Source organism: Acomys minous (genome assembly GCF_964271855.1).
Source record: "Acomys minous genome assembly, chromosome: 12".
In the NCBI taxonomy this organism is placed as follows: Eukaryota; Metazoa; Chordata; class Mammalia; order Rodentia; family Muridae; genus Acomys; species Acomys minous.
This window is the reverse complement of record NC_140493.1, coordinates 26,762,546-26,789,786: the sequence shown is the minus strand read 5'-3', so window position 1 is coordinate 26,789,786 and position 27,241 is coordinate 26,762,546. Positions and strand designations below refer to the sequence as shown.

Here is a 27,241-nt window from a genome sequence, read left to right as displayed (position 1 = left end):
TCTTTCCTTAACAGCTCTGGTGGGGGCGGGGGTGGGGGGGTGGAGGTGGGGTAACATAGGGAGAAAGCAAGATAGAGGCCCCAGGGCCACACGCCCAGTGACCCCACTGCCTTCAGTCTTCTGCCGCCCACTATCTCCCACCAATGCCAGCAGACTACAAGTCCATCAAGAGACGGATCTTTTGATTGAGTTAGAACACTTAGGACCTAACTGTTTGCAAACATCACTGTGCAAACACCCCAAAGATGAGCTTTATTAACCTCCAGGGCACGTACTAACCTAATCCGGCTGACTGTCAAAATCAACCATCACACACCCTGAAATTTGCTTGGGAGGGGAATTCCAGTGTGGGTATTGATTCATGTATCCAGGAAACAGCTACTGGATAATTGTGACGTCCAGATTGTTGGAGCTGAGCCGTTGAAATGACTCAGCAGACAGAGGTACTTGCCAAGCAAGCCCGAGGACCTCAGTTCCATCCCAGCAACCCACTGAAAGCCAGTCCCACAAAGTTGTCCTCTGACCTCCACACAGCCATGGCAGTGCCCTATCCAACACAGTAATAAGAAATACTTTTAATATAAAAAGATTGTAGAAGCTGTGCTTGTATTGGGGGCAGGGCCAGTTTTAAATAAGAAAACCATTTCTTCCACATTCTTTTCACATTTGCTGTTATAAAGTTAAGAATGTTCTCTTACTAAGAATTGTGCGTTCATTGATTGTCACAGCTTTTTTTTTTCTACTTACAAGGTGACTTTATGAGCTCCCTCACCACTACCACTCGTTTCAGTAGAAATAGACTGACTGCTACCAGGAGTCCCTTTCAGCATCCTTTGGAGGGTCCAAATTTATCATGTATGAAGTTTACACACAAAACCACAGAACCCAGAGCCGTGGTTGGTCCCTCCCTTTGGGACCTGTCCTACAGATAATTCCATTCACCCTCAGACCTTCAGGGTCTGAGGCAGCAGTGCCTTAGAGGGAAAGGAAGGGACGTCAACCTTCTAGGATCGAGGGCCTAAGAGCTGGGCTGAACGGTGAAGGGGCCACTGAGTACTCCAAGCCAGTCACGCTACACCTGTTTTACCTTAAGTTCAGCGCTGGGAGATTTTTGCCTTGTGTCCATCAAGCAGTGCCCTGCTCTAAGTCACTCCATATCGTGTGGACCATGGCACTCAGGCCACACCATGTCCTTGGTGATTCCATTTCATGAGTAACACTTGACTCCTCTTTGGCTGTAAAATCAGAAACAGGCCTATTAAAAACCATATCAAGCTGGGCGGTGGTGGTACACGACTTTAATCCCAGCACTGGGAGGCAGAGGCAGGCAGATTGCTGTGAGTTCAAGGCCAGCCTGGTCTATAAAGTTAGTCCAGGACAGCCAAGGCTACACAGAGAAACCCTGTCTCAAAAAACCAGAAATAAATAAATGAATAAATAAATAAATAAATAATAAATAAAAAACAGGACTCAGAACTTCCCAAACACCCCAGGCTGATGGAGGGTACAGCAGCTTCACCTGGACCCCATAAAGAGGAGGACATCTAAACCTGCCAGGTGACAGCTCTAACTGACCTGTCCTCTGGTTACCAGGTGTGTGCACCAAAGGAGCAGCTTCCAGAGACTGTCTCCAGGGCTTTAGGTCAGTGCCTACTGCCTGACTTGGGTCCCCTAAAGTGCCACCTGCCTGTCCATCTATCTGGCCACCCATTTAGACCTGGTCCTGCACCTCACCTCCAGGTCCTTACAAGCCCAACGCTTGGTCCTGCAGCATCCAGCAGCTCTCCAGCTGGGTTTGCTATTCTGTTATTTAACAACCCGCTTCCAGAGACTCCTCCTGGGCTTCGTACGACGCTTCAGCACACAGTAGCCTTCAGTAGCCGCTCTGTGACCCGTCTGCAGATAGGTAGACAGACACATAATATGGTGTGTGATATTTGACCTGAGAATCGGTACTGATGGTTGGAATAAAAGAATTCGTGTTTGCTTCTGCCAGCTACCAAGGAAGTCAGGACTACTTGGTAAATTACAGCTAAATGAAACTTACCTGCGGACCTATTGCCATCCAGTAAGTTCTGTGACCTTGAATAAATATCTGTTTTTGGTGCGGCACTGTGTGTCGTCTTTTTGAACAACTTGTCGGTTTTCCTGGCCAATGCTTGGATGGACAGTGCGGTTCATACATGACTACCCATGACAGCACGGGTGGGGGACCACATACACACACACACACACACACACACACACACACACACACCAGGACCAGCAGAACAGCTTGGATGGGTGGAGCTTCCCTGTTTCCTTTCACAGCAGCTTGCTGCCCGCCCCCTCCCCACTTCCACACCCACTTAATACGCCATCAGCTGTGCCTTTTGTCCCTCTGGGTGCTCCTTCAGGAAGCTCTGATTGCAACATCCTGAATTCCACCTTTGTGCCTCCTTTGGCCCTGGGCTGACAGAAGGCAAGCCAGGCATGCAGCGTGACCGCACAACCCAACATCTATTAAACCATGGTCTTCAGTAACATTTTATTATGTGTCCCTGCTACGTGGGGGTTTGTTTTACTCTCTCCATTCCTTATATTTACCTTAAGTCCAACTGCCAAAGTGTCTTACTGGTTTCCAGAGGTTATTAAACAGCTCTGGGGCCTTTTGCAGTTTGGATTTTGTTTTGTTTATTTGTTTTGTTGTTATTGTTTACTTTGAGGCAGAGTCTCACCATGTAACCCTGTCAAGCCTGGAACTTTCTACATAGACCAGGCTGGCCTCAAACTCACAGAGATCCCCCTGCTTCTGCCTCCCAAGAGCTTAGAAATATGTTATAAGCATAAGCCTTTTAAAGGTAAATTGTGTTCATTGGAGTAGACTCTATCATGGCAAGTGGCTGGTGCCAGGCAAATAAATAGCTCTTGCCTCAGATGAACAAAAGAGATGGCTTATTCTGCAGCTAAACGTGAGAGGCGATGGCCCAGAACACAGATATATCACCCTAAATGCCATGACCCAATGAGGTCGTACAGAGGAAGTCATCAAACAACACATTTTTCAAATTCACATGTGGGTAGATGAAGCAGGTGGTGACAAACGCATACAGAAAACTCAGCTTCCAGGCCTCAGGTGTTGTCTGACAGACAGCATTCTAAGCCTATTGGTGGGTGGCAACTTGGGTCTGTCCCTACATCCCAAAGGGTTTTCCTGATGCTCACAAAAGTTGTTAGGTTATTAAAGGAGCCAATGATGCTCTAAGATAATTTAGCTCTGAACTAGTAATATTCCAAGCTTTCCATGTCACTGCAGTTCTTATCAGCTAGGCTGTGTAGACAGCATCTCTCTAGGAATTCACATTCGCACCAGTCAGTCTTAGCAAGACCATTTTCACCAATTAACACATAATTATCTGATTTTTAAAGACAACAAACTGTATGTTGCTGTACTAACTCATACTAAATTGTTACATATGCACAGTAAAATATTAACTGCCTCAGCAGTTAAGAGCACTGACTGCTATTCCAGGGGGTGTAGGTTCGATTCCCAGCACCCAGTTACTTGGTGCCTCACAACTGTTTGTAACTCCAGTCCCACGGGATCCAATGTTCTCTTCCATCCTCCAAGGGCACTGTAAACACACACACACACACACACACACACACACACACACACACGCAGGCTGAACAACCATACCCATAAAATAAAAACAAAGGTTAAAACATGTGTTGTTCATTGTGGTATGTGTTTCAGTAACAAGCAAGCTGGACATGAATTCATAGCATTTTTTTTCTTGAATTCTACATACCCATTAGCCAAGAAGTCACATGCTTTATGCAATAAAATTTGAGAGGCAGTTCATATTAAACGCTCCTCTCATTAGAAGACCGAATCAGGTGTCACATGGCAGAGTGACCTTTCCTTCTATGACGTCAAAGCCAAGGATGTAAGGAATGCTGTGGCTTCAACGCTGCTCCCTGTGGGGTCCCACGCACTAAGGAGAGCCAGCCTGAGGACAGTCGGCCTCACTGCAGAGGTGACAATGCAGATGCAGCTCCGGATAAGCACAGGCTGGCCAGCAACTGGTCCATGGTGGTTATCTTTGGGCAACAGCTGGAGTAAGTAGGCCACCAAGCCAGTCCTGAGCCAAAGGACAGGACCCACTGGCCAGCAGCTTAACTAGGCCTTGAGACTCACAGCCTCAGACAGCTGCTGCAGGTGGGCTTCCTGGACCCACTCCCACCCTCCATGCCCTCCAAACACTTTGGGAACTGCTCTGTGGCTTTCTGCTCCCTGGAGGAAGTGGAGACCAAGAGACATGTACATGGGAGACTAGTTAGCAAGTCCTGAGCCAACGCAAAGACGAATGCACTAAAATCCAGCCTGTTGACAGCCTTGCAACAAGTGGATAAGTAAGTCCAGGTCAAAAATATTTGCCACTTATCTATCTGGCACTATCTCAGAAAACTGGAAATAAGGCTTCCTCAAGACCCAGCTATTCCACTCTTTGGAATATACCCAGAAGATGCACCAGCACACAACAAGGACATATGCTCAACCATGTTCATAGCAGCCTTATTCATAATAGCCAGAACATGGAAACAGCCTAAGTGTCTCTCAGTAGAAGAATGGATACACTATGGAATACTACTCAGCTATTAAAAACAAGGAATTCCCGAAATTTGTGGACAAATGGACTGAACTAGAAATTATCATAATGAGTGAGTTCACCCAGAAGCAGAAAGACTCAAATGGTATATACTTACTTATAACTGGACACTATCCCAAGGGGCATGTCCCATGAAAGTCTTCACCTACCAGGAAAGTGGGATAGATCTGAGGACATCCTACTGGTACTCTATGTGGGAGAAGCATGGGAGAATGGGGAAATAGAAGGATCCAGAAGGTCCTAGAAACCTACAAGAAGAACATTATGATGGGCAGATCTGGGCCCAGGAGTTTTGCTCAAACTATGGCACCAACCAAGGACAATACGTGCAGTAAACATCGAACCCTTATCCAGATCTAGCCAATGGACAGGACATTCTCCACAGATGAGTGAAGAGTGGGGACTGATTTTCACATGAACTCTGGTGCCCCATATTTGACCACATCCCCTTGATGGGGAGGCCTGGTGGCACTCAGAGGAAGGATAGCAGGTTATCAAGAAGAGACTTGATACCCTATGATCATATACAGGGGAAGAGGTCCCCCTCAGTCACAGTCACAGGGCAGGGGAATAGGGTGAAAGCAGGAGGGAGGGAGGAATGGGAGGATAGAAGGGATGGGATAACAACTGAGATGTAATATGAATGAATTAATAAATTTTTTAAAAAAAGATCTGCCACTTATCCAAGCTCAGCTACCAATACTGGGGCTGATAGCAGCCTCTCCCCCTCCCCCTCTCTGTGTTTCTAAACCCGGAGAACAAGCTAGTCCAGGGGTTCTCATGTTCAGAAGTGACTCATTCCCACAGGAGGCTTCTGAGTGCATGTCGGTATCCAGAGGTGGTACCCAAAACCAACTTGGTCGGTGTTGATGGCTCTGCTCATGTACAATTGGCCTTTTGGTTTCCCAGCAGCCAATGGCTAGTTTTTATACTGGTGGGTTGTTCAACCGGTCCCTGAATGCCTGTCCTGCTGAAGGAGCTGGGGCTAGTTGGGTCCCTGCAGAAAGCAGAGCACAAGGCCAGCTCTCCAGGATCCCAGCACTAGCACCCGTCCCCAAGGCACTCTTCCTCCATCGCAGTAGGAAGATATCTTACAGTTTGAAGCAGATCTGCCTGGAAGAAGGAACTCCACAACACAAGTTGAGACCACCTGCTGGGCCAGCCCGGGGTTGGGGGGGGTGGCCTATGTGGGAACAGCTGTGAGGCATTTGAGATTAAAAACAAAAACAAAAAACTAGCTAGCTTGGAAGGGACAGAGCCAGCCAGCTCCCTTAGCAGTGTGAGTGAATCCACTGAGTGCCCTAATTTATTTATTTATTTATTTATTTATTGCATTGTAATCAGATGTTTTGGGTTACTTTTTTTTTCTTTTTTTTCTCCTTTATTAATTTATTCTTGTTACATCTCAATGGTTATCCCATCCCTTGTATCCTCCCATTCTTCCCTCCCTCCCATTTTCCCCTTATTCCCCTCCCCTATGACTGTTCCTGAGGGGGATTACCTCCCCCTGTATATGTTCATAGGGTATCAAGTCTCTTCTTGGTAACCTGCTGTCCTTCCTCTGAGTGCCACCAGGTCTCCCCCTCCAGGGGACATGGTCAAAGGTGAGGCACCAGAGTATGTGAGAAAGTAATATCCCACTCTCCACTCTACTGTGGAGAGTGTTCTGTCCATTGTCTAGATCTAGGTAGGGGTTTAAGGTTTACCACCTGTATTGTCCTTGGCTGGTGCCTTAGTTTGAGCGGGACCCCTGTGCCCAAATCTGCCTATCATAATGTTCTACTTGTAGGCTTCTAGGACCCTCTGGATCCTTCTACTTTGCCATTCTCCCATGATTCTCTCATCTAGAGTCCCACTAGAATGTCCTCCCCTCTGTCTCAGTTTCCTGGTAAGTGAAGGCTTTTGTGGGACATGACCCTTGGGCTAATATGCAGATATAAGTGAGTATTTACCATTTGAGTCTTTCTGCTTCTGGGTTAACTCACTCATTATGAGCATTTCTAGCTCAATCCATTTATCCACAAATTTCGGGAATTCCTTGTTTTTAATAGCTGAATAGTATTCCATAGTGTGTATGTACCACAGTTTCTTTATCCATTCTTCTATTGAGGGGCACTTAGGCTGTTTCCATATTCTGGCTATTATGAATAAGGCTGCTATGAACATGGTTGAGCAAGCTCTCCAAGTCTCCTAAAGCTGTGGATTCTTCATGGCCAGGGAGGGCGGGTAGTAATGCATGCTACTGCCGCTAGAGGGCACATTGGATTCCCGGGTTGAGGAAATGGGCGTAGGGAAAGAGGACTCAGAGGCAGGAGGAAGGCTAGCGGGGTGCTGAAGGGCCCCGGAGAAGGAGGTCTGTGGAAGGGCCTCTAGAAGTGGGATGGGGAAAGGGGGCCAGGAGGAAGAAGACAGGAGAAGGTATATGGGATAAAGGGGTCTGGGAGCTAAGACACAGAAGTCTTCTGAGGGAAGAGGACAGATAGAAACCAGACATCATCTAATGGGGTCGGGAAGTTTTTCCTGACAGAGCTGGAGAATCCAGAGACCCTGTCTCCCGTGAGTTCTGGCATCATGAAGCCCTTATTGAGGAGACTTGGCTCCGCTGGGAGGCGGGGTGGAGGCGGGGGGGGGGGGTTAGGGGGAGGGGGAGGGGAGAGGGGAATGGGGGAGGGGGTGGAGGTGGTATCACATCCCACACAAAGGGTGAGGAGACCCTTTGCAGAGATCAGTTCTGCCCCCCTTCTTCTCTGGGACCCTGTGAAACCAGAACAGGAACACGTTGTTGCTAAAAGCCCCCATACCCTGCAAGAGTAGGTTTCTCTTTCAGTTAAGAACAAGTTTCTGTTTCCTAAACCTGACCAACCTGACCGTGCCCTACAAAACATGGTTTACCACCTACACTAAACTTGTGAGCCAGTGTTGTGTGACTGCCCTTTGCCTTGCAAAACAAGAGTTCAGGGCACCTTGCTCTACACCCGTGACCACCCCAGAGTGCATGACTCCCCTCCGACATGGCACATAGTCTTGCTTTTACTCTCACCTTACAGTGTATTTTTTTTCTAACAGCCAATTATCTTGCCCCTGTAAAGACAGTAACAGCTGTCTTCTCTTAGCCTTATGGCTCTTTCCCAGAAAAAGAACCTCAAAAAGCCACTGTGGGGCTGTTCTCTAAAACCCCCCAATTTAGGCTGGGACAGTCAGCTGGTCAGTCCCAGGTGTACCTCTAATTAAGCTTGTTTTAATGGGACAATCATGGATTGTCCCTTTCTCCTGGCATATTTGGATTTAACCTTACACGAATAAAAAGGCTTGCTTTAATTAATTGCTTGTTTTAATTCATTTGGCCGTAATGATTTGGGTTGGTGGTCTTTCTCCTCCCATCTTTGGTATTAACAATCCTTAAACATGTTGGGTGGAGGTAGGGGCCACAGACCTGTCCATACATAGAAAGACATGAAATATGGAACATGATTCCTGTCTGTGTCTGTCTGTCTGTCTGTCTGTCTGTCTGTCTCTCTCCCTCTCTCTCTCTCTCTCTCCTCGTGTGTGTGTGTGTGTGTGTGTGTGTGTGTGTGTGTGTGTATGTGTGTGTATGTGTGTGCCTCAGTTTCCCCATGTGAATACATTCTGGTGACTCATGTTGAGGAGAAGCGTCTGCTGCAGTGGTGACACAGAGAGCCAGGCCTCAGTGACAATCAGGAGATGCTGTCTACACTGTCCTCAGAACGAAGCTTCTGTCCCTCCTGCCTCGTTGGGCCTAGTGACCACAAGGACCACTTCCTGGATCTTGTTAGGGTTTTTGAATAAATTTCCAGAGCAGATGCCTTATCCACACTTCAAGTTCTGTTACTTGCAGCCAACCACACTCCCAAAGTATCAAATAGAATATTCCAGATATAATTCTGGGGATTCTGGCTAAACCACCCTAGCTATCTTCTCAGTGAAGGTAGGCCAGCAGAAAACTCAGGCCAGATGTGAGTTAGGGTTTTGGAGGAATGGGGTATGACCCCCACCAGATATGGAGAGTGGTTAGGCCAATCAGGTGTGGAGGGTGATGGGGCAGGCCTTGACATATTGACTCAATGGAGATCTCAGTGTGTCTTGAAGAAAATGCTCTGGCGGACCCAGGAGTAAATTCTCTAGTAAGGCTACTGGGATTTCACCTTGACCAAGCACCCGCAACCCTCTTAGTAAAGAACAGCAACTTGTCCTGCTAGGTGCTCAGCACTGGGCAGGGACAACGGCTGAAGAGGCACAAGTGGGCAAAAGGCCCCAGCCAATGTCTTGCCCTCTCCTTTGGAGTCACTGTGAATCTATTTCCAAGCTGGCACCAGGAATCGGAGGCCAAGCCCCATCTCACACAGTCCCAATCATTTCCAAACCAGCTGGTGAGGACGTGGCCCAGATAGGGCAGGCAAGAGGGCTGGAAGCCAGCCCCCCCCTCCCCCAAGACTTGAAATATGAAAGAACTGGGAAGCAATGGACACCCTTCCTTCCCATTTTTTCTGTGACTAGGAAATTGTGTTTTGAGGCTCTTTGTCACCACAACACCTTACCCCACCTCAATCCCACCTCCACTGCCATGCTTCTAAGGCACAGTTCACCAGCAGACAGACAGATGGGGTAGGAGGTATGGCTAGGTCATGAAGGTGGTGACCTTCCAAGATGGCCGGCTTCTTCCTCATTCTCCTCACCTAAGACAAAAGCCTGACTGCTTAAAGTAAAGGCTTTTGTCTTCCACCAGAAGCCTCCAGGGACTGGCTCAACAAGTTCCAGGCCAGATCAGGAAATTACAAAACAGCTGTAGGTTAATCAAACATCCTATCTTTCGTCAGACCAACGGACCCTAAATTAGAGGAGGAAAACTCCTTAGAGACGTTTAAAAAAAAAAAACAGTTCAGCTCTTTGGAAGTCATCGGAATTTTCAGCTTTCCAAGTCCCTGCTCTGCAAAGCAGAGGGCCTTTCTCTGTGTGTCTGCGACATGCTCAGGTCTCCTCGCCCCCAATACATAACTTCCTTCAACCACTGATTCTGTCTGTTTTATTTGTACTGTTCAACATTTCTCCACTGCTGCCTGCTGTGCTTGAGATTTCCCCACCTTTTTATTCTTTAATAGGCAGAGAAAATGAGCCTGATCATGACCCCCTAGACTTTATCATTTTTATTTAAAGCACACACAAGAGACTCGTGTTCGTGGGTCCTAAAACCAATCGGAGGTGAGACAAGGAACTCATGTGTGCACAGTAAGGTGACAGGCATTCCCATGGTCCCACAAGGCTCACCTAGAGACAGGAAGGACATCAGGGAGGTGAGGAAATAAGCCACAGGCCACCTCAGCACCAAGACTGGGAGCAGCCTGTGCAAAGGCCCTGAGGTGTGTATGTAAATTAGAGGAAGTTCTCACAGGAAGCTTCCAGGGCCAGTGCTGCAACAGAGCCACAAGTGTCACATGAGCACTTTGTAGAGATAGGAGTCAGGTCTGCAGACCTGGGGACCTGGCCAGAGGTCTATCACTGCCTCATTCAGGTTATATAATAATTCTGCATTAAAGGAAATCAGAACAAAATAGCTTAATGGGAGCCAAATGGGAGTGATCAGGCATGTGTACGGAAATCACTCCGGATGGCACGCTCCTCTGTGGAAGGGGTGACATGAACTCACGGCCACAGAAGATGAAAACATGCTACGTCAGACCATGACCCAGGAGGCTGGAGAGATGGCTCACCTGTTAAGAGCACACGCTGTCCTTTCAGATGACCTGGGTTTGGGTCCCAACATCCACATGGAAGCTCCCAACCAACTATAAGTCCAGTTCCAAGGAATCCAACTCCCTCTTTTGGCCTCTATGGATACCAGGCAAATGTGGCATACGGTCATACGTGCAAGCAGAAACCCATACATATACAATAAAAAATTATAATATGAAATAATACATTGTGGTCACATGTTAGAGTGCTGAACCCTTTTTTGAGCCCCCCAGGCCTGTTTTTTTGTTTGTTTGTTTTGTTTTTGTTTTTGGGTGTTCTAGCTTTAAGCTTGGTGGGTGCTGTGGCCTGCTACACTTAATGATACATTTCAGAAGTTTTACTCCATAATGAACTTTAAGTATATTAAAAGCTAAGGTCATACAAAGACCAGAAGCAAATGGCTCCTGAAGACCCTAGACAGCTCAAGGCAACTGGCACCTCTGGACCTGCCGCCTCCATCTCTCCACAGGATGCTCTCTGCCAGGATTTGCCCATCTCCCCAGATGCTGGTCTCCAGGGCATCTTTTCCCAGGCCAGCACCACACAGCCTGAAGAAGCCAGTGTGGTTTCTTCCCCAGGAGGTGGACAGGCTCATTCCTGCATTGGATAAAGCCAAGCTGAGTAGGCGGGAGGTCAGCCTCAGGAGGGGAGACAGCTGCAAAGGCACTCAGAAAGAAGTCTCTCACACAGTGAGCAGTGAAGGACACAGTATGGCCTAAGGGGGAAGCAACAGAGGCGGCTCAGACATCCCAGCACTGTGTCATGTGAGTGTGTTAACCAGCCCTTTAGCCAGAATAACCTAATGCCCGTTATGCAACCACCAGTAGTTTAGGACACATGAGATTGGTTTCCAGTTATAATTTCTTCTGGCTGATTCCATTCCCTGGCTATAACCTCACATACAGTGCCCTTTTCTAATGCTAAGCCTGGCCTTCAATGTCCAGGTCTTTGTAACTCTTGTGTATTTGCTAATAATTTGACTTGTCCTAATATTCTGATATTGAAACAGATTCTACTGAGGGGACTTAAGGGAGAGTTGCACAATAATACAGTCCTGGGTTTTTGTTGTTGTTTTTGTTGTTGTTGTTTTGTTTGTTTGTTTTTAGTTCTTTCCCAATAAAATTATCCCTCACCAGGCTAGGTGAGGTGGCCCATGTGAGTGATCCAGGCATTCAGGAAGCAAAAGCAGGCTGCAAGTTCAAGAGCAGCTTGGTCTAGTTAGAGAGTTGTAGATCAATCAGAGCTGCATAAAAAGAGCCTGTCTCAAAACAAAAAAACAGTCCTGGCATGGTGGCACACACCTTTAATTCCTGCGTTCGGGAGACAGAGGCAGGTAGATGTCTGTGAGTTCAAAGCCAACCTGGTCTTCATAGCCAGTTCCAGGACAGCCAGGGCTATATAATAGAGAGACCCTATCTCAAAACAAACAAACAAACAAACACAACAACAACAAAACAAAATCAGAATTGCCCTCCCCGCTATGCCCAATAATGTTAGTTATGAGAGTAGAGACTTGTGAGAGCCAGACTTGTGAGAATCGGCATTTGGCAGATTCTGTGGTCATAACTAAACCATCATCCGTGATTGGAGTCTGGTGTCTTTTATCAATGCCACCACCCACTTCCCCTGGTGGCCGGAGCATTCCCCAGTATTCTCCAAGTCAAGTCTAACTTCTCCGCATTAGCTACAGACTTGTTTAGCCAGGGACAGGCTTCCTGTGGCCATAACAAGGGGACAAGCTTGGTCTACTATTTTCTGTGGCCCAGGTGGCTTGCCATAAAATTCCCTTAGGTCTTTAGCCCTGAGAGTGCTGGGCACCATCTCCTTCTCTTCAGACCCAAACCCATGCTAACACTGTCAGCAGCATCTTGTCCAGGCCTAGCCTGGCTCTCCATACCTGGGAATCTGAGCACAGTCCTCAGCAGCTTTAGCCTTATTTCTGTTTGTTTTGTTGTTAAGGGTTTGCTTTGGCTTTGGACGGCTTTGTCTTTTTGAAACAGAGTCTCATTGCTTACAATACAGGCTGACCTGGAGCTCATAGGAATTCTCCTGCCTCACTCTCCTCAGCTCTGGAATTACAAATGCCTCCCGGCACACCCATCTCCTTTTTTTTTTTTTAATTGTCTTTTTTTTGGGGGGGGGTTCCTTTGTTTGTTTGGTTGGTTTTGGTTTTTTGTTTGTTTGTTTGTTTGTTTTGTTTTTCAAGACAGGGTTTTTCTGTTAGCCTTGGCTATAGAAGAGATGAACATGTTATTGTGTTGATCCCAAGTGTGGGATGGGGAGCAGACTAGCCAGAGATCAGGATGTTTTTCCACTTAGAAGTCGAACTACTTCGTTGGGGAGCTTGGATGTTGCCAGCTGAAGACATCCTAGTAGAGACTCTGAGAGGAGATATATATGTGAGCCCAAAACTTTAGAAACTCAAGTGACACCACATGCTGTCAAGGATGTGGAGAAAGAGGAACACTCCTTCATTGCTGGTGGGAAGGCAAACTAGTACAACCACTTTGGAAATCTATCTGGGGCTTTCTCAGAAAAATGGGAATAGGGCTTCCTCAAGACCCAGCTATTCCACTCCTTGGAATATACTCAGAAAATGCTCCAGCACACAACAGAACTTGGAAGCAGCCTAAGTGTCCCTCAGTAGAAGAATGGATAAAGAAACTGTGGTACATTTACACTATGGAATACTACTCAGCTATTAAAAACAAGGAATTCCTGAAATTTGTGGACAAATTAATTGAACTAGAAATTATCATAATGAGTGAGTTCACCCAGAAGCAGAAAGACTCAAATGGTATATACTCACTTATATCAAGACACTAGGCCAAGGGACATGTCCCATAGAAGTCTTTATGTACCAGGAAAGTGGGTCAGAGGGGAGGACATCCTATTGGGACTTTAGGTAAGAGAAGCATGGGAGAATGGGGAAATAGAAGGATCTAGAGGGTCCTAGAAACCTACAAGAAGAACATAATGACACGCGGATCTAGGTCCAGGGGTCCTGCTCAAACTATGGCACCAGCCAAGGACAATATAGGCAGTAAACTTTGAACCCCTACCCAGATCTAGCCGATGGACAGGACATTCTCCACCGGTGAGTGGAGAGTGCGGTCTGAATTTCATGCGAACTCTGGTGCCCCATTTTTGACCACGTCCCCTGGATGGGGAAGCCTGGTGGCACTCAGAGGAAGGATAGCAGGTTACCAAGAAGAGACTTGATACCCTATGAGCATATACAGGGGGAGGAGGTTCCCCTCAGTCACAGACATAGGGGAGGGGAGTAGGGGGAAAGCAGGAGGGAGGGAAGAATTGGAGGATACAGGAGATGGGCTAACAATCGAGATGTAATATGAATAAATTAATAAAATATTTTAAAAAAAGAAAGGACGTGGGATTGTTTTGGCTGTTCATCAACACTTAGATGATGGAGCTGAGGCTCTGGGCCTCAGCTGCCATTCCAGGTTCCAGCAGTAACCTTGGTTGAATTGTGGGTTTGCTGATGGCCTGCTGACTACTCCAGGAAAATTATTCCTCAGAACTGAAATCCTTAAGGTTTCATCATTGTGTTCTTTAATCTCCTTTTCCTATTGTTTGGGTTAATCAGGTTGTAAATGAGGCACACTCTATTAGTGAGTTCATAACAAAGCATAATGTTAAGAAAATTGAGCCTACACTTGGCTGTCCTAGACTAGCTTTGTAGACCACACTGGCCTCAAACTCACAGCAATCTGCCTGCCTCTGCCTTCTGAATGCTGGGACTAAAAGCATGTGCCACCACGCCCGGCATCTTTTCTTTTCTTTTTTCTTTGTTTCTGCCTCCTGAGTGCTGGGACTACAGGTGTGCAAAACTGCCACCCAGCTCTTTTTTTTTTTTTTCATTCTTGTAATAACTTTTTTTCAAGACAGTGCTTCTCTGTGTCGCCTTGGCTGTCCTACATTCACTTTGTGTACCAGGCTGGACTTGAACTCCCTGAGATCCTCCTGCCTCTGCCTTCCTGGGTGCTGGGATTACAGGCGTGCATCACCTTGCCCGGCTCTTGTAATAATTTTTTTTTACAGAGTATTTCACATGCTTTTTTTTTTCTCTTCTGGACATAACAGTGTCTCAATGTCTTATTTTTAAAGCAAATTCTTTTTATGCATTTTAAAATGAAAACACAATTACATCACTTTCCTTCTTCCCTTTCCTTCCTCTCTCCTGTCCCTCCTAAGTCCCTTCCAACTCTTCTTCCATGTTCCCTGACACCCTCAAATTGAAAATCTCATTTTCTTTTATTATAATTGGTGTGTGTGTGTGTGTGTGTGTGTGTGTGTGTGTGTGTGTGTTGCAACTATATAAATACAATCCGCTGTAACTGTTTTTGTTGTTTGTGTAACTATGGCTTCAGGGCTGGGCATTTTGTATTGGGTAACAATTAGCTCATTTCTGGGAAAGGCTGATTCTTTCCTCTCAGCAATCCCTGAGTGTAGTTCTGTCTAGGGGTGGGACTCCATGCGATTTTCCCCATTCCATGTTAACATGCCTATTGATAGTGCCATTGTTCTGGTCATGCTTATGCACTCATTTGTTGTAGAGATTTTAAATATTTATCTAATAATGTTTATTATTAAGTATCTATCACTATTATGGTGGTTTTATCTAACCCGCTATCGTAATCAATAAAGACACAGACACCTGTTGTGTTTTAGAGCAGCCTCATTTTACCTGGGACTGAGCAGACGTTACCCCTCTACACTACCTTTATCACTTCCAGTGCCATCCCAGGCCAGCTGCTTTAACTATTCCTATCTGGGCAATTTCCCATCCATAATCCCCAAAATACTTGCTTACGTTCTTCACCTGGGCTGCTTTTTTCCATCCAGGCCCCTCTCCACACTAACCCATTCTGCCCTCCTCCTCTTTCTTTCTTCCTCTTCCTGTCTGTCTCCTCCCTCTCTCCTGCCCCATGGTCCCCAGGCTGCCAGGCCTGTGAGCCTCAAACTCCGCCTTCCTCTCTTCTGCCAAATCGCAAGCTTCAGCATGTTTTAAATAGGTAGAACAAGGTTTACACAACAAGGACAGATGTAGTGAGAATGTGCTCCTCTGGGCAGCGACTAGATCAGTAATCAGCATCAGAATACATACACCAGCCCAGCCCCCAACATCCATTTCTAGGAGAGACAGTTTCAGGGCGGACTTACTGATATTCTGGCTCTTACACTCTTTCTGCCTTTTCTTCTGCACTATTCACTGAGCCATACATACAGGAGCTTCCCAGGGAGAGGAGCAATTAGTAATCCTAGCAAGATGCCATGCCCATGAGCCACAACAAAGACCAGCATGGATGACGTCATAAACATACAGGCTGTGCCACTCGTGTGTTGCTGGTAACCAGCATATGTCTAATTGGACTTACGGGCCACACAATGGGGGAAAGTCATGCCTCATACTGGAGTTGGTGAGGTTATGGATCTTAGAAGATACTAAACTCCTGCCACTCTAGACCAGCATAATTCCTAACTATAGTCTAAATCCTATCTTTATACCAAAAAATAAGTATAGCTACCACTTCCATCAAAGAAGCGTCTCTTTGCAACACATAGAGACAATCACAAAAAAAACCTCAACTGGACACAATGCAGAGACTAACAGATTGGCCTGTGGGGAGCCCTAGCCTATATATGTGTGTGTGTATATGTATGTATGTATGTATGTATGTATGTATGTATGTATGTATGTGTGTATGTGTATGTACGTATGTATGTATGTATGTATGTATGTATGTATGTATGTGTGTGTGTATGTGTGTCAATAGAGGCGCTTAGATCACCTGAAACCATAGTTACAGGCATGCCTGAGCCATGCCGATGCTGGTAATCAAACCCAGGTCCTCTGCAAGAGCAGTAAGCATTCGTACCCACTGAGCCATCTCTCCAGCCTTGGGTATCTTTCCATATGGAAACCTCTAGTACCTCTATTCAGTGCTAGTGTTTGGCTACTTCTAATAAACCCATGGTTTTGGGCAATTTGGCTAAAAAGTCAGACCAGAATTCTTGGGTCTCCTTTACAAGAGTGGACAGAAGAAAAGTGACTCTGGGGGAGGGGAGTGGCACTGCAACAGCAATTCAGAACCTAGCCCGTTCGTTGGACCCTGTTAGTGGTCCTTCTTTCTTCTTTCCTGGAACAATCCATGCTAGTTAGTTGAGGCTGGAAAATCAGCTTTATTAATAAGAAATCAGCATCACCAAGGCCAGATCTTCTGGGGGTATCTCCTCAGGGTCAGCACACAGAAGCTGGGGTCCAGTATGGGGTTGGGGACCAAGGCTGCACATCTAGCTGCAAACAGACATTGTTCGTATGTAAGAGACTCACATGGGGTTGAAGGCATGAATGGGGCTCATGGAGAGCAGCTGAGGCCTGGCACTGTGAAGAGGTCAGGAGGTCATTGCTGAAGGTAGTCTTCATGGCAGTGGAAACCCTAGCTCATTGGAGGTAACCACCAAGGACAGGAGGTAGTGGCAAAGCCAGAGACATGGGATTGTTTAGGGCCCCAGAAGATCATGAGTGAGTCCCAGACATTTGATGCTTACGTGATTTACACTGTTGGGAGTCGGAGTTTGCTTTTACTTGATGGTGACTATGTCCTGGTTTTTCCCTGTGGGAGTGAGAAACTATTTGACTTGTTTTATTTGTACGGGAATCCACAGTAACTCTGAAAGAGACCTTGGTCTTTTTTAAAGTGTTGAAATTGTTAAAGGCCGTGGGACTTCCAAAATTGCACAATGTCTTATATTGTGATACTGATATAACTCGTGGCGAAACAAGAAAGAAAAGTTGTAGGGCTTAATAGTGATGTGTTTTGTGTTTGTATGTCAAAGTTGACAAGGGGTCAACTGCGCTGGTTGGTTCTTTATCATCTCCATACAAACTAGAGTCTCCTAATTTATCACTCTCCTGGGAGATGTAAAAGATATACGTTTTCATCAAAAAATAGGGACGGGCTGACAAATGAAAGAAAGATGCCTCAGGTCCTGCCTGTGAATCATCTGAGTTTCTTGGGACCATGCCCAGCTTGTTCCCAGCTACGTACACACTTAAGCATCTCTAGGGTTCCATGTAACTTTGGCAGGAAGAAATGGTGATAGAACCTCAAGGGAGGGACCCAGGAAGGCCCAGTGGCTGTCCCTCCCTATCTCCAAGAAGCAATATTAACAGTCTAATTACTGTGACCTAGCCATCTGCTGTACGGTCCTATTTTGTGGCCACGACAGCAGCTACAGCCTCCTGAAGGTCACCATATGAAGGTGGCTACACCTCTTCATCATGATCATGGTTAAAATCAGGCCCAGAGAAGACACTCAGCTGGGGCCTTTGTAAATTCTAGCTAATTCTTGACCTAATAATCATTATCATGATCATAATAATACTTACTTTAGAACTTATCAAGCATAGCAACAGCTTCCATTGTTCACATCAGTAGCTGCTATGGTGGTGCCTCGAGTCTGTAATGACAGTGCCTGGGAGGCGAGGCTGGAATATGAAGAGCGAGACCTTGTGTGGTAGTTTGCAAGAGAAATGTCCCTCACGGGCTCACGTACTTGAGCACCTGGGTTAATGGTGCTGTTCGAGGGTGTCATGGAAACTTTAGGAGGAAGAACCCTGCTTGAGGAAGTATATCGCTGGCGGGGGAGGGGTCCTTTGAGAGTTCATAGCTTCGCTCCACTTAAAGCTGTTTCATGCTTGTGTTTGAAGATGTGATCTCTCAGAGGCCTGTGCCTGCTGCCCAGTGCCTTCCTCACCATGAGGGGCTCTCATCCCTCTAGGAACCTTGAACCCAAACAAGTTCTTCCCAAAGAGTTGCTTTTGGTCTCATTATTTTATCTCTACAACAGACAAGTAATGGATACAGCTTGTCTTAGTCAAAAGAAAAAAGCAAAATAACTAAAGCCACTCAAATTGGATGCTGTGTAAGCAAAACTCAGGCAATGAAACGGAAAAGCAAGCAAACGGTTCGGGCAGCTTCCTGTTAAGAGCAGACCAGCACTGCTGCTTCAAAACAGGGGACAAGGGACAGTGTCAGATTCGGGGCCTCGTCCTCTCACAAGCTGCTCAGTGTCTGAATGGCCCTCTTCTTTTCTAACATACAGGCTCTCTTCTATCCCAGGTGGATTTGACATAGAGAATGACCTTTAACTCCTGACCTCCTGCCTCCGCCTCCCAAATGCTTAGATTACAGGCATGCACCACCATGTTCACACCTTGTTTGCTAGGCAAGTACTCACCGAGCAACATCTCCAGCCCCTAAACAGACTTCTTACACTTTTCTGCTCATGGTCTCTTTCACCCAAGAACAGTTCTTTTTTTTTTTTTTGTAGGGGAAGATAGCTTATTCTGGAGCCAAATATAAATGGCACAGAAAAACAGATTTAGGTTATCCCTAATTCTGTGTTCTGATGTGGCAATAGTTTGATGTGTTTTTTATAGCAACCAACTGCTGGAGGTTGGTCTGATGTATTTTGGTTTTTAAAAATATTTTATTAATTTATTCATATTACATCTCAATTGTTAGCCCATCTCCTGTATCCTCCAATTCCTCCCTCCCTCCATTTTTCCCCTTACTCCCCTCCCCTATGACTGTGACTGAGGGGGACCTCCTCCCCCTGTATATGCTCATAGGGTATCAAGTCTCTTCTTGGTAACCTGCTGTCCTCCCTCTGAGTGCCACTAGGCTTCTCCATCAAGGGGATGTGGTAAAAAAATGGGGCACCAGAGTTTGCATGAAATTCAGACCACACTCTCCACTCACCGGTGAAGAATGTCCTGTCCATCGGTTAGATATGGGTAGGGGTTCGAAGTTTACTGCCTATATTGTCCTTGGCTAGTGCCATAGTTTGAGCAGGACCCCTGGACCCAGATCCGTACGTCATAATGTTCTTCTTGTAGGTTTCTAGGACCCTCTGGATCCTTCTATTTCTCACACCACCAAACCAAATAACCTAATTGAGAAATGGGGTTCAGAACTAAACAGAGGATATTCCTCTCAACAGAGGAATATCAAATGGCTGAGAAATACTTAAAGAAATGTTCAGCATCGTTAGTCATCAGAGAAATGCAAATCAAAACGAAACTCAGATTCCATCACACCCATCAGAATGGCTAAAATAAAAAACTCAAGTGACATCATGTGTTGGCAAGGCTGTGGAGAAAGAGGAACACTCCTTCATTGCTGGTGGTAATGCAAACTGATACAACCACTTTGGAAATCTATCTGGCGCTTTCTCAGAAAAATCAGAATAGGGTTTCCTCAAGACCCAGCTATTCCACTCCTTGGAATATACCCAGAAAATGCTCCACCACACAACAAGGACATACGCTCAACCATGTTCATAGCGGCCTTATTCATAATAGCCAGAACATGGAAACAGCCTAAGTGTCCCTCAGTAGAAGAACGGATAAAGAAACTGTGGTACATTTACACTATGGAATACTACTCAGCTATTAAAAACAAGGAATTCCTGAAATTTGTGGACAAATGAACTGAACTAGAAATTATCAGAATGAGTGAGTTCACCCAGAAGCAAAAAGAGTCAAATGGTATATACTCACTTATATCAAGACACTAGCACAAGGGGCATGTCCCATGAAAGTCTTCACGTACCAGGAAAGTGGGTCAGAGGGGAGGACATCCTATTAGGATTTTAGGTGAGAGAAGCATGGTCTGATGTACTTTGATGCTAATAACTGCTCGATGTCTCTGTGATCAATCTTGCCTAAGCGCCTAACCTGTTTAACCAATAAAAGGCCATCACACCCTGGGCAGGGCAAATGGGATAGGCATGGCTAAGGTTTCCAGGGCTGGAGGAGACAGAATCTTGGAAAGAGGAGAGACTAGAAAAGAGAGGGGAAGAAGGAAGGCCACCGTGGGTTAGGTGGAAGAGAAGCACATGGCCAGTGTGGATGGAGGATTTGGCCCAGATGAAGAACATTAGCAAGTATATGGGATTATGGATGGGAGGTAGCTTGATAGAAATTATTAAAAGCAGATGGCATGGAATGGGGACAGATATCTCATAACTGCCCCACTATGGGAAGTAGTTTAGTGGATTAATATCTGCCCTGCCTCAAGTTCAGTTAAGCTATTATAAAAATATAACAGGTGCCTGTGTCTTGATTGTTTGCTAGCAGGTTAGAAAATACTGCCATAATAATAATTATAGCCATACTTGTCAGCTCAATTTCCTTAACAATTATATCTTGTTCTGAACTTATTAAATGAGCGTACCACCCTTACAACCCAACTACCCTAAACAAGAGGGGAAGGAGATTAAGAAAAACAGGAATAAAACTTCCTGGGTATCAGTTCCTAGGAATGATTCCCCTGGCGTAGTCAGCAGGACTTCATCAGACCAACAATTCCACCAAAGTTGCTGCTAGAACCTGGAGCAAGCGGAACTGGACCCTCAACCGGAGCCCAAAGCCCTGAAGCCTTCCCTGGAGCGGTTCTCTCTAGGAGTGTCTCAAAGTGGAGTGATGAACAGCCAAACAATACCAAGTCCCAAAAAAGCTCAGCCTCCTGTTTGGGATATACATACATACATACATACATACATACATACATACATACATACATATCTCCTCCCAGAGTCTGTTCAAGGACTCCCTCATGAAGTGTGACTTCTAAGTGGATAAACATCACCTGCTCTCTCACAAGTCTCTTCCCCATGCCACACTCAGGATCAAAACAAAAACATGTGTATCTTCCCTACACATACTGGTAAATTAACGGCAACAGGTTCCCTATAGGATAGCCAGTCTGCACACCTGATACCTCAGCTGGGACCAGGATGGACAAGACACCTGTGCAAAAGATATGAGTTCTTCCTGTGCTGGCATCAAAAGATGGAGTGTCTCCATTCCTTCATTCGTTTGTCCATTCATTCACTTTGAGAGCACTAGGCACTCTAGGACTGGGAAATGTTGCCCCGGCCTGCTGGGGTTTGACTAACGCTCAGGAGGAGAATTTTCCTGTATAGGGACAGAACACAAGACATGAAGAAGGGGGCAAGTCTGGATTCTGATAGAACCTCGTTTACTGAAAAATTTCACAGAGTTTTTATAGGCACAGAGGCGTGGGTATTTGCATAAGCAAGGGTTGCTATGGATACCTAATTCTGGAATGTTCCAGCAGGTGTCTACCTTTACAGCTGCTATAATTGCAGAAGAGAGAAATTCCAGAGAGAAAGGAAGTTGTGAAAGATTTGGTTAGTCAGGAAAAAGTTCCCACAACTGCTGCTCACAGTCAGGGGGCCTTTAATCTGATTTTACCAGTAGTCTTACTGGAAAAGCTTGTTTATAGCCAAAAAGGAGTAGCTCTTACTATGAGCTTGGAGGTTTTAGGATGACCGTCCTCCACAATAAACCACAGCAGGTGTCTAACTGCCGAACCACGACAGGGTCAGCTGGTTTCTCGTAAATGGCAGACTGCTGGAGAAATAGAAACCTAGGCTCTGACAAGATGGCTGAACATTGGCCATATGGCCTACCGTCCCCAACATCGTGTGTGTGTGTGTGTGTGTGTGTGTGTGTGTGTGTGTGTGTGTGTGTGTAGGGGGGGTCCAAGTCAGATAAAACACTGAACAACTCCAGAATGCATTTAATTACTGCCAAGGGGTGTCAAAGAAGAAAGGATCTGGCATGGAGGGACAGGGCAGATCAGGGACTGAGAGGTAGGAGGGGCTGCTATTCCAGGGCTGGTGGTACTCAGTCAGCTACCCACCACAGCCTCTGGGGCCAGGAGAGAAGACTCGAGGAGAGCTGCAGGAGAGAGGAGACCGACTGCTGAGGTGAAGTGCTGCTCTGCATGGGAAACAAACAGTACTGGCTCTCTCATTTCACCTGGGACTTCCTCACGACACAGGCCTGCCTGAAAGAGTGTTGTGCAGTGAAGTGGCTCATCCAGGAAGAGGGAAAAGAGAGTCCTGCTCAGGAAAAAACAAAAACAGAAAAAAGGAAAAAAAAAAAACCCCAGGAGCAAGCTTAGTAAGGATTCCTCTACCACGCTAGGTGTAGGAGAAAAACAAAACAAAACAAAACAGGCATCCTTCAACTCCTCAGGGCTAGGACCAGGGCCTGCAGTTGGGTGGCTGACCAATTTTCAGTCATCCTCATGGGGTCACATTCCATCTGAGAAGGTCAGGAGACTTGTGAGCAGAAAGCTGTACAGGCTGCGTCCCGTCTCAGTTGGAGTTCTATTGCTGTGAAGAGACACAAGGGCTACCAGGACTACAGCAACTCTTTTATTTATTTATTTTTAACATTTATTTACTTATTACATACACGGTGTTCTGCCTCCATATACACCTGCACATCAGAAGAAGATACCAGAGCTCATTATGTGGTTGTGGGAACTGAACTCAGGACTCCTGGAAAAGCAGCAGACAATGCTCTTAACCGCTGAACCATCTCTCCAGCCCCAGCAGCAACCTTTATAAAAGAAACCACTTGGGGGGCAGGGGAGGCTGGCTGGCTTACAGTTTCCATCCGAGGTTTTAGTCCATTGTCATCACAGTAGGGAGCATAGTGGCACGCAAGCAGACATGGTGCTGGAGAAGTGGCTGAGAGTTCTGCATCTGGATCCACCAGCAGCAGGAAGAGAGTGACACTGGGCCTGGGTTGGGCTTCTGACACCTCAAAGCCCCCATCTGCCGCCCCCCCCACACACACCCCCTACCAGGTGACACACTTCCTTGAACAAGGCCACGCCTCCTAGTCCTTCTCAAGTAGCTCTACTTCCCAAAAGCTAAGCATTCAAATACGTGAGCCTATGGGAGGCTTTCTTATTCAAACTCCTCAGCGAGTGGGGGCTGCAGAGACAGGAGGGACGGTTGCGTGGCATGGTGGAGAGTGAGAGCCCAGTGCTCCATAGTAGAATTCTCTTGTCCTAAGACAGCCCATCCTGTCCACCTAAGTCAGAAGACAAGCCGTCTTGGTCCCCACAAGCCCCTGGTGGGGGGGGTGGGCGGGGAACAGCAAACCTCGCCATTCCAGAAAGCGATGTCTAGAATCCCATCGGGGTGGGCCAGGCTCGGTGGCCACAGAAGTCCAGCCCATGATAATGCCGCTGGCACAAGCCTAAGTCACACCATGGATGGTCACCGGAAAGATGAACATTAACTGAGCTGGAAACGTGGCTAAATTAGTTGGTGGAATGCTTGCTTAGCAACTCGGTGAGTTCAAGACTACCCTGGGCTACATAAGGGGTTTTTTTTTTGTTTTGTTTTTTTAAGTTAATCTCATGGTACCATTGCTCTAGAAGAGTATATGCTCCATGCCCAAGGAGACAGACACTACCAGGGTGGATAGATGCAGAACCGCTTCGCAACAGCATGTGAAGGGTGGTTATGGTAACCTTCTATTCAGAAACAGACAACAGGCCAGGGTGGGACCTCTGCAGGGGGCCGGGGCCAAAGCTGCACAGGAATCTGGATGCCTAGGGACAAGCTCTGTGAGGTCTGGAGTGTGGACACATGCGATAAAGTCAAACAGAGGACGCTGGCCACACACAAGTGGTCTTTGTGTCACAGAGACTAAAGAGTGACAACAGGAAGACTCTCCCATGTGACCCAGACTGCCTTGGGGTGAATGAGAGAACAGGAAGAGCTGAGCCACCGGTGTAATGGGATCACAGATTTGAGAAGGAACAGAATCACCTGACCCATTGTCCCAAGCAGACTGACTGAAGTAAGGAATTTAAGAGTAATATTAAATCACTGGCCGGGTGGTGGTGGTGCACGCCTTTAATCCCAGCACTGGGGAAGCAGAGGCAGGTGGACTGCTGTGAGTTCAAGGCCAGCCCGGTATACAAAGCAAGTCCAGGACAGCCAAGGCTACCCAAAATCCCTGTCTTAAAAAACAAACAACAACAACAACAAACCCAAAATAACAACAACAAAAACCAAAAAACCCAAACAAACAAAAAAGAACATGAGATCAGTGTGATGCAGTGTTAGGGTCTGGAACATGCTGAAGAAAAGACCTCAGACTCAAATAGTTTGCAAACAACAAAGAGCATTTATTCTGTAGGATCCAACCCAACATGTTGGGGTCACCATTAAGACACAATGGAGACCCTACCCCCTACCCCCTACCCCCATGAGCTTGTAAGCTATTTTTAAAGGCTTTTAGGGGAATTCCTAAGTGGAGGGAGTGGAGCTAGGTAATCATTAGCATGTTGGGAGGAACCGCTCAGACAGGATGGCGACCCCTGGTGAACTCCGTGGGCTGGCAGGCTCCTTTTACAAGCATTTAAATTCCAAAGGGGGTTAAGTAATCATTTAAACTTGAAAGCTCAGGCAAACTGAGTAAACACATGGGCTACTCTGGCCAGGTCAAGATTTCATCGTGAGGCAGAAGATTCCAAATCGGCAGTATTATCTTTCTCTTTCTTAACCAATTACACCAGCAGTAAAAAATAAATAAATAAATAAATAAATAAATAAATAAATTTATCTTTCTCTGGCCAGGTCATGGCCGCCTCTGGTTGGCTGCCAGCTCTTTGCAGCATTTCCAGTGACTGCTGAGCCCACCTCTGAAGAATGGAGGCCCAGGCCTGCTCTGAGCTAACAGAAGCCGGCGCCTGTTGCTAGACGTACTTAACCAGGCCTCTCATCTTAACGTTGGCATCATTCCTGAGACCACGGTCCTTAAGGAGGCACCTCCTTGGAAATGTGGACCCCTGTGCCAGCCATGACTCCTATAAGCTTACCACTTACTCTCAGACTCCCCGTAACTGCACAGCATTAAAAGAGCCAGTCAGACTCCAGAAACCCCATAGAGCATCACATTGGTGAGCCCCAGCTCACTGCACAGCCGGGATCCCCTAGCCCGATGCTTGAACAGAGTCTACTGAGCCATGGCAGAGCCCTTACAACATTTGGGGGGGGGGGCTCTCCGTCCCCAATCAAAAAAGGGCCCTCCTAATGTAACTTGTCTTCCAGGTCCAAAGGGGAGGGGGCTGTCCTGATGAACGACTCCCCACTTTCTGAGACTCAATCATGAGCCACACGTAGTGCTAGACGTGAGATGAAGTCCTCAGTCAACAGGGACAGTCTGGCTTCAACAGGGATTCAAATCATTGAATCAGCCCAAGAGCAAGCATGAAGAAAGATATTCTGAACACGAGGCAGACACCTCCATCCTTAACTACTCAGACCTGTCCTGGCCCCAGGTGAGACCAAGGAGGAGACAGAAAGCCAAGGCCCCAGACACTGAGCAACAGCCTGGCCAATGCCTACTGGATGGTTTGGCCTTGGGGACAGCTAGGATATCACCCCAAACCATGGGCTTCCCAACTGCCAACTGTCACCATGCTGGACATAGCCTGGACGTCTGAGGATACACACCTTCAGCTACCAGAAGCATGTGTGCCCTCACCCCCACTTGATGGACTGCATGATCCCGCGAGCGAGCATCGCTGGAGGAGAGAGAACTCTGAAAGCATACACTAACACACTGTGTCGGCCAACACACATACACTGAATATGCTCCTAGTCCCCTCCCCCAACAGCTGGCTTCCTGTTGCTAGGTATCGGTCCAAATCCTACCCTACTTAACCCAATCTCCTACCCAGCCTCACTTTTTCCGTCTCCCACCCTGCCCCGAGTCCTGTGACGCTTCTTCCTAGGCCAGTCCACGTCCCCACCATCATCTCCTTAGACCACCGTGATGTGGATCAGGTGCAAACTCCTATAAAGAATGAAAGTGTGATTCTCAGAAAAGGTGGCAGAGACTTGGCAGCCCACACTCGCCGGAGGGGGCGGGCGGGGCTCTGCAGAAGAGAGAGTGAGAAAGAGGGAAGGGGAGGGGAAAAACAGCCCTGCCAGGCAAAGGGGTCTACTGTTTATGCCGGTTCTTGTGCCCCGGCTTCCTCCGTCCGGAAGTATCATCAAGAAGCCAGACAAGGGCCCCAGGGTCCTGCTACAGGGCCAGCGGTCAGCAGGTGGCCGTTAATATTTATTGGGTGAGAAAGCACTTCCTGAGAGCTAGGAATAGAATACTGGAAGATGCGTCTCTAGGTAAAAGCAGATGGGTCGGAGATGTCCTTCTAAAAACTGGGGCTCAGCTGGGCCTGGTGGCACATGCCTTTAATCCCAGCGCTTGGGAGGCAGAGGCAGGCTGATCTGATCGCTGTGAGTTCTAGGCCAGCCTGGTCTGCAAAGTAAGTCCAGGACAGCCCAGGCTACACAGAGAGACCCTGTCTCGAAAAGCCAAAAACAAAAAAACCTAAAAAAAAACAAAACAAAAACAAAAACAAAAAAACTGGGGCTATAGCTCTTGAGATGAGAGCCAAAACAAGATGACTGGGCTTGAGCCTCTGTTCACACCCACGGAGTGGAGTGTAGGAGGCAGACACCCAGAGGATGTGGGAGAACCAGATCTGTCCAAACCAGAATTGCAATAGCCTCCTTCCCAGAAACCCTGTCCTATCGCCTCACCTCAAGAAAGACCTGACATCCAGGAGGGCTGGTGATGAGGCATCCACGGTCTAGTACTGCCTCAGCCCCGCTGCAGTGGAGATCCCATGAGCGCCTAGGGCTTCGGGATGCAGTCCGTCCCCTCACTCCTTCCGGAAGCAACCAGAACCTGCGCACTGGTCCTAGTATCAGTGGTTGCCACAAACCCTGGCGCTTCCACCCTCCCCAGGTCTGTCATAAAAGAGATCGCAAACAAGCGGCACCACAGGCTAGGTGGAAAGCAGCCAGCCACGCCAGCGCTCGGGTGCCACATTGTGTAACGTGGGGGGGGGGGGGGTGCTTAGGGCGGACTCGGCCCGGCTTCTGGGAACCACTGGGGATCGCCG

General features: G+C 47.1%; 1 long non-coding RNA gene across 1 annotated transcript; it reads right to left on the bottom strand.

The window, feature by feature from the left end:
- Positions 1-1,068: 1,068 nt before the first annotated feature.
- On the bottom strand, positions 1,069-27,081 carry LOC311578675. Its single transcript, XR_014772922.1, has 3 exons — positions 26,877-27,081; positions 1,735-1,896; positions 1,069-1,235 (listed from the first exon to the last, which is right to left on the bottom strand). It is a non-coding gene; the product is annotated as an uncharacterized lncRNA (long non-coding RNA).
- Between the last annotated feature and the right edge of the window lie 160 nt (positions 27,082-27,241).